Source organism: Cricetulus griseus, chromosome 2 (assembly GCF_003668045.3).
Source record: "Cricetulus griseus strain 17A/GY chromosome 2, alternate assembly CriGri-PICRH-1.0, whole genome shotgun sequence".
Taxonomy (NCBI): Eukaryota; Metazoa; Chordata; class Mammalia; order Rodentia; family Cricetidae; genus Cricetulus; species Cricetulus griseus.
Window position 1 is genome coordinate 120,369,832 of NC_048595.1, and position 8,915 is coordinate 120,378,746.

An 8,915-nucleotide genomic window follows, 5' to 3' on the forward strand; every position below is an offset into this window, starting at 1 on the left:
TGAACCTGGGCAAAATCCTTTAAGGTGTTATCTCAATATTTTTCTCACAACTACATAAAAGAAGTAATAAAGAGTGCCAACCACTGGGGTGTGGAGAGAGCCTTGTGCTTAACATTCTTAATGGTGTGAAGAACCCATTTTGAAGTCAAGACATAGAATCTGTAGGCAAATCAATTGGAGGTCATGGTTGTAACTCCAGTAATGCAGAACCAGACAGAGCCAGAGTAACTCTGAATAAACAGTGAGCAAGCAAAGATGGAATGCATTAAGGTTCTTATTTGCCCTCTACTTAAAGCTTAGAATGGTGCTAAGGATTAGCAACTCTAAGCTGATGAGCTCAAGATTGATTGACCTGTGTCCTTCAGCATGTTTTTCTATTTTTTCAAACAGGAAAACTAAAGATGAAAGGGTCTGTGCATGGCACTGGTTTGATGTGTTTTTTGAGTGTTTCATGAGGAACTGAAGACATATAACAGCCTTTGCACAATTGTCTTAGTCTGATGCATTTTACCATTGCTTTCTGTCACATTTATGGGAAAGTGAGAAAAAGAAAGATGTGCAGATCTGCCCTTGGTGAGCCCTGACTATGGCAGCAGTAATGTTCCTTTTTTAATCAAAGCATCATTCTTCTTCTTGATAAACTCAGAGAGTAATGGAAGCTACACTGAGACAGGAGACTACAAATATATGAGGTCCTTTTCTGCTGTGCTGAAAACAACTAAAAGAACACTTCATAGAAGTCATTTGCTCTGCACTATAATCCATCAGGCTATTAAACATCTTTTTGAAGATAGAATGCTAGGATTATTAATCTATATAAAAACTGTATTGTTCATCGTTGGGGAAAGCACAGGAAATTTCCCTGGGGAATTTCAACATTTCTCTAAGCCTGATGAAAAGAAGAAGTCAATTCGGATTTTTATAATAAACCTTTAAATAAGTTTTTTGTTTATGAAACACCCTTTCTATTAGGTTTCTTTTCTTATTTTCTCTGTTGTAACCCATTGTTAGAGATTTTATTTTTGACTAAGTATTGTTATAAATATGAATAACTGATTAAAACAGCAACCGAGTGGTACATTTCAGTTTCTACTGTTTTCTATAATAGTGACAATAAGAGACATTGCTTAGTTGCCTCCCTCTAATGGTGTGTTATAAATACCTTAGCATGTTTTATAACTGGTGATGCAAGCACAGAAACCATCATTTCCTTATGTGTACTTAGTGAAATATGGGTCTACATTTTGATTCTCACCCACAGTGGTATAAGACCCATCTTAGTTGTAAGGGACACTTCTCTTTATCTCCTAGATTCAGTTTTCTCCTCAGTAAAATAATAAATAAACAAAATATGCTCTTTTATCTTCAATATGTAATGATTTAAGAAGATTATTTTTTCAATGAAAACATCACTAAAATTTAGTTATCGCATATATCAAGGAATTCTTACTCTTAAGACTTTTTGTAGGCATTTTGTAAACATGTTTTGAAGAATAGTCTCTAATTGCATTGCTTTAATATGTTGATATTTACAGGTATTGTTATATTACATGGTTAGTGTGTTGGGACTAAAATCATCTTGTTGAAACACAAACTTAGCAATGATAAAGCTCCTGGTCAGTGACATTCCTCTCATTGGAAGTCTAACAACTGTAGATATGTACATCATGTAGTAAGCTACCAAATGATTCCAGAAATGCCAAATCTGTCTGTTTGTTTGTTTCTGAATTTTTCCCACTAAATATTCGGATGCAGTGGTTAAATAGTATGAGAGGAAGACTTTCCTCTGAACATCGAATCAAGCAGCTCCTACCCCTGGGAGAAAATGCTGGAGATAATTATTGTATTAAGTGATCAGTGCGCCTTGGAAGAACCTCTTCAGAGATGTTCTGGCTGCAACACCTATACTCACTAGTGGTGATGCACTAGTTTAGTTTAGGGTCTCCTCTTATGATTTTGATATGAGAATAACTTGCAAAGAGTGTACATTGGATCTTATCTATTATGTTGGACTTACTCCACTTCACATGAGAGAAATCAGAGATTCATTGAGCTTCTCTGATACGATTTTAACTCCAGTCTCTACCACAGTAAGATTTTCTTAAAAAGTAGCATTAATCTGGCACTCCAGCATTAATCCTTCATTATTAATGAATTGAATCTTCACTTTTGAATGATATCAGTTCCTATTCTAAACCATCTTGGATTTGGCATCTCAGATTTGGTGATGTCACTTCCATAATTTCTGAAACATTGGAAAAAATAGAAAAATAATCACTTTTGTGATATCCTACATCTTGCAGCTTTGTAAAAAGGCAATAATACTTTATCTTGGGTGCAGGTTGATGCCAATTCATTAAAACTAATGTATGTCTCTTCCACAGTCAGCATTGTGTTAGGTTTTGTAGGAAAACATTGCTCTCTGCAACTACGTAGCTATGGTGCATTCCTTCTGCAGTCTCCTTTCTCTCATCTGAGTTCAAAGATATCCTCCATGTTCATCTTCTCACTTGACTGAATTCTTAAGTCATTTAACATTTGAAGCAGTAATACCAATAATGATAAAGAATCTAAACTCACTACTGAACTTTGGTGGATGAGTTTGAAGACAGCAATTCCAAGAATCCCTCTTGCAACCTCCAGCATCCCACCCATGCCACATCCACACACAGCTCCAACCCTACTTCCAGAACAAATGTTCTTGGCACAAATTGTACATTTGTAGGAAAATCAATGAGATGTTTGCTGTAATTCAAATGAGTTAGAAGGGAAGGTTCTACAGTGGACCCATCATTCTTAATTAGGGCTGCCCTTGATCTAGAGCATCTACTTAGTTCTGGTCAAGAGTGGACCCTAAGGAAATGATTGGAACACTAGCAAGCTTGGGCAAGCAATCTGGAGAGATAAAAATAGATGTTTAAAAGGGTTGCTAACCTCATGTCCTGAAGAGTCGGGCACTGATGTAGAGACTCATGACAAATAAACAGATTCAAAGCAACCATGATCCACATAGCTTAAGCTAAGATGAACTCAGAGTTCAAGTCCCTCTGAAGAAGCAGGGGATGGGACCACCATCAGGCCCCAGTGCATACCAGAACACTCTGCCACTGTATTTATCCTGTCTCAACCTCTGATGACATCCCAAAGATACATACAAGAAAGTCTAGCTGGTTCATTGAGAGAAAATCTTGGATTGTGTTCACATTTACATCATAGAACCTTAGAACTAGCTAACAATGATTTGTATGTTGAAGGCCACAATGCATTGGAATCTTCTATTTTAAAAACACAACCACACTGACCAGTTTTTAAATAGAAAATATGTTAATATAAAATGTTTAGATTTTACTCTTCTTCCCCCTCTCTAAGAAACACAATGCACACAACTAATTCTTCGTGTGCATTTTATCCTTAGCCAGAAGCTTTACTTTTGATTGACAGGAGTTCACAGAGAATTGTTATCACAGATGAATTGTTATAGTTACTCCTCTTCTCAGAAGAATCTCTTAGATACTATTAAATTGATCAGGAGGAGTCAAATAAAATTTTAATGGGACATTAAAAAAGAGAACAATTTTTTTTAAGAAAAGCTAAAAATCAGAGCGGATTCTAATTAGACTAGTAGCCCTAGCTGGTCCCTGACACTACAGAGTGATGATCATTTTCAAAGATATCTTCCCTCACAAACCTATATGCCTACCCAAAAGTATTAACATTTAATGTCATTGCAATTACACATCAAAGGCACTTTTAGTTCAATGTATTCTTTCTTACATCTATTTTTCTTGGCATTTCTTTTCTTATCTATGGCATAACTTACATATCTTCTCTCATCTTATATGTCATGTCATTCTTTTAACAGGTAATGTGATTCTATACATTTTCCCCTTCAATCCATCTCGCAAAATGAGGCCAACTGTTATTACTCAGTTGAGTAAACCCTTTTGTGTAAATGTGACCAGAGTTTCCAAAAGAAATTATATAAAGACTGAAAAGCATCTTTGGGCTCATAGTTTCCTAGGAATTTCCATTTGTCTCAGTGAGAGCAGGGCAATGGAACACACCACAAAACCTGTTCTCATCATAGAATATTAAGAAGCTGAGCACCTGGTACCAGAATTAGGAGGAGTGGGCATAACCTTTAAATACTTGTCCCTAGTGACCTGTTTCTGCCAAACAGGCTCTCCTTCCTAGAGGCCCCTAATATCCCTAAATGTCAATGGTCTTAACTTACCCAAAGTATGGCAAAATTGTGGGTTGCTCTGTGCATAAGGGCTTTGCCTTTGTTCAATATGTTAACGAAAGAAATGCCCGGGCTGCTGTAGCTGGAGAAGATGGCAGGATGATTGCTGGCCAGATTTTAGATATTAATCTGGCTGCAGAGCCAAATTGAACCGAGGAAAAGCAGGTGTCAAACGATCTGCAGCGGAGATGTACGGGTCAGTACCAGAACACCCTTCTCCGTCCCCTCTACTCAGTTCCTCATTTGTTTTGGACTATGACTTTCAGCGGGATTACTATGACAGGATGTACAGTTACCCAGCACGTGTTCCTCCTCCTCCTCCTCCTCCTCCTCCTCTTCCTCCTCCTCCTCCTCATTGCTCGAGAGCTGTGGTGCCTTCTAAACGCCAGCGTGTTTCTGGAAACACCTCTCGAAGGGGCAAAAGTGGATTTAATTTAAAGAGTGGACAACGGGGATCTTCATCCAAGTCTGGAAAGTTGAAAGGAGATGACCTTCAAGCCATTAAGAAGGAGCTGACTCATAAAACAAAAAGCAGATTCTCTGCTGGAAAGCCTAGAAAAAAATTGAAAATGAACAGAGCAAACAAGCAGTAGAGATGAAGAATGAAAAGTCTGAAGAAGAACAGAGCAGTGCCTCTGTGAAAAAAGATGAGACCAATGTGAAGATGGAGTCTGAGGCAGGTGCAGTTGACTCTGCTGAGAAGGGTGACCTGCTGGATGACGATTACAATGAAGATCGGGGGATGACCAGCTGGAATTGATCAAGGATGATGAAAAAGAGGCTGAGGAAGGAGAAGATGACAGAGACAGCACCAATGGGGAGGATGACTCTTAAGCACATAGCGGAGTTTAGAAACTTACCCTGTTATTCATTTACCTAGGTGCTTGTGAGAGATCAAAGTACCACCAGATCCTCTCCCCTAGTATCTTCAGCACATTCTCACTGTTCGCCCTCTCCTCATCCTTCCTGTGTTCATTGATTCATAATTGCCCTGCGCCTAGTTCCATTTTCACTTCCTTTGATGCTCCTTAGTAGTTTTGTTAAGTCTTACCCTGTAAGTTTTGCTTTTAATTTTGATACCTCTTTGACTTAACAATAAAAAGATGTATGGTTTTTATCAATTGTTTCCAAAATAATCTCTTGTTATGCAGGGAGTACAATTCTTCATATGATTTCAGTAGTTGCTTCCCTAACTGCAGAAGCATCTCATTTACCTGTAACCCTGAGACAGCTTTGCATTAGAGGTGTGTGTTTTCCCTCACATGAGTAGGGCTGTTCAACACAAATGTTACCATGTATTTTTGTGAATGAAAGCTGGCATGTCAAATGCATCTTACAGGAAAATAGTGTAATAGTCTTAATATTTTTTAAAGTTAATATGTTTTCTAAAGTTAATACCATAGGTTATTTTTGTGAACAGCCTGATGTTTGGGATGTTTTTCTCAAAATAAACAATTCCTTATTAAACCAGGAAAAAAAATCCAAACAAGAATCATTCCTCATGAGTGTGTGTAACTGGTTTGGGATTTAGTTACTTCCAAATACAGTCAAGTTGATAACAAAGATTAGCCATCACAACTGGGGCATCACAATCCCCTCCCCTTTCCATGCTGGAGTTTCTTGTAGAGATCTTTTTTTATTTTTTTTATTTTTATTTATTTTTTTTTGAGACAGGGTTTCTCTGTGTAGCTCTGGAACCTATCCTGGCACTTGCTCTGGAGACCAGCTGGCCTCGAACTCACAGAGATCTGCCTGCCTCTGTCTCCCAAGTGCTGGGATTAAAGGTGTGCACCACCAACGCCCGGCTTTTGTAGAGATCTTATGCAGGCAAACACATCTGCTGTGAGTTCATGTTGTGTCAAGGAGACAGGATTTCACAGTGCTGCCACCCACCCTGATTCACTAGCTCTTAAATTCTTATTTTTCCTCTTCCATGATATTTCCTTTACTTAGGGGTGGGGTTGATACAAGTATTCCATTTATGGTCAAGTACTCTCCATTTATTCTCAGCAGTTTGAACAGTTATGAGTCTCTGCATTAAACACTACCTTCTACAATAAGAACTTGAGAATAGGATAAATCTATGTATAAAAACAATTCAAACTTAAGTATTTATAAGGCAGTTTGATAATATGACCATTTAGCAGTTGTTTCCCCTAATACATTTTTGTTTCTACTCATGAAGTTGTCTAGGTTTTCCTTCAGTGTTTTTAAGGTGTCCTCACTTACAATCATTAAGGAGAATCTCACTTGATAATTTGACTTACTTGTTTAAGATCAGGCAGATTGTGTGAACTTATTTACCCAAGTGGGATTAATTCCCATCTTGACTTTATTTCATCTGAAAGCACAGGGATGAACCCAAAGTGACAACATTTGAGATGTTTTGAAGCCAAGAAAGATGACCTACATGTCTTAATTAGAAGGAATTTATATTGTATTCCTTTCCCATATTACTTCATTCATTAAGTAAAACACCTTTTAGTCTAAACAACCTAATCACACCTGCTATTTGCAACATTGTACTCTGAAAACTTGATATGCAACAAAGTGATGGTTTTGTTACATAAAAAAGAATGCTGTCACTATTTAGGCTGTTCTAGGGTTTTTAAATGAGACATTCAGATGGATTTCACAATGTTGTATAACATTGATCCCAAACCAGGCGATTATTGCAACAATTACAAACATATGAATGAATAAATCACAGCCTAATCCCACTCACTGATATTGATGCAAAGCTATAAATAAGCCATTAAAAAACTGAATCAGAAATTCATTTAAAATATGCAAAATGATTAAGTAGGATTTATCTCAGGAACATAAAGACAGATCAACATCAGCATCTTAATTAAGGAAGAAGCATATTTTCTATGATAGTAAAGCTGTGAAAAAGACAAAAATAACTATAGCATCATTAATATTGTAGGGGAAAAACCAGCCAGTCCCTCAGAAAAGATAACAAATCTGAGACATATAAGTTAAACGAAAGGGGATGACATTTTCATATGGTAGAGTATCTTGAAATTATAAAGTTAATCACTAAGAAACTAGAAACACAAAGATCAGCAATCTAGCAATTTACTACTAAAATGTAAAAACCATAATTTTATGTCCCAATATAAATGATGTGAAATATTTTGGGAGACAAAAATATCATTCATAATAGCAACAACAATCACATATCTAGGTATTATTTTAGCAAGATACATGCAAAGTCTAAATGAGGAAAATGGAGTTTTAAAATTCTTGATATAGGTTGGGTGGAAACACACACACACACATACACACACACACACACACACACACACACACACACACACACACACGGTCTTCTAGATGGCCAATTAAACAGGATGGAGTCAGACAGCACAAAACATATATGTGGGAACACTTACATGATCAATTTACAAGCTTATATCCCCAAGGAAAGTATGGAATTTTTAATTGTTAGTCTGAAATACCTAAATAGCAATTTAAAGCATAATAATTTGGAAATTATGTCTCACATTATATCCACTTTAATAAACTAAAATTGGATCTAAAATCTAAAACACATAGGAACTAGGGAATTTGGATAAATTATTTTATAGCATAAGTGTAATGGATGCTTTCCTGAGATTACTTTCCTGGTATGATAAAACACTAAAGCCTGCATTGCCTTGGAGACCTCAGGACTTTGGAGATGCCAGACCCATGGGATACATGCTGAGGAGAGCTGACAACAGGGAATGGAACCAGCCCAAGAGGGAGAAGTGTTTTGTGGTTAACAAAATGGAAAGGAGGGGAAATCTAAAGAGTGCTTTGATACCATACTTGAAGATGCAGAGTTTGCAGTTTGCCCCGCTGCTGTTTAGTCTTGTTTTGGTCTAGCTTTTCACCACTATGGACTCTTTTCTCCCTTTTGGAACACTAACATATATTCGGTGCCATTTTGTGTTGGAAGTATATGATCTGCTTTTTGATTGTTGTTTCACAGAAGATTATATTTCAGAGATTGCATGAGTCTCAAAAGAGACTTTAAACTTTGGCCATGTAAGCAGCTACAGATTGATAGAACATGGGGACTTTTGAAGTTGGACGGAATGAATTTATGAATCATGAAATGGCTATAATCCTATAAAGGCCAAGGAGTGAAATGTAGTGGTTTGAATGAAAATGCCCATCACAGGCTCATTGGGAATGGTATTAAAAGGAGGTGTGGCCGTTTTGGAGCAGATGTGGTCTTGTTGGAGCAAGTGTGGGTAACTGGGGACATGCTTTGAGGTTTTAGATGTTCAAGCCAGGGCCAATGTCATCCTTTCTTCCTGCTGCCTGTCAATCCAGATGTAAAACCCTCAGCTCCTTCTCCAACGCTATGTCTTCCTGTACCCGACCATGCTTCCAACCACACTGATAATGGACTAAATCTCTGAATTGTAAACCAGGAAAACCATTTCATTGCGGCTGGTTTACAATTCAGAGATTTTAGTCCACACCATCATGGTGTGACATGGTGGCATGCAGGCATGCATGGTGCTGGAAAAGGAGCTGAGAGTCGTATATCTTGTCCATCAGGCAACAGGAAGTGAAGTGAACTAGGCATAACTTGAGCAGAGGATACCTTAAAGCCTGCTCCCACAGTGACACACTTTTTTCTAACAAGGCCACACCTACATAACTAATGCCACAC

At 37.6% G+C, this 8,915-nt stretch overlaps 1 pseudogene; it reads left to right on the forward strand.

The window, feature by feature from the left end:
• The first annotated feature begins 4,219 nt into the window (after nt 1-4,219).
• Nucleotides 4,220-5,364, forward strand: LOC100766410 (annotated as a pseudogene).
• Nucleotides 5,365-8,915: the final 3,551 nt, after the last annotated feature.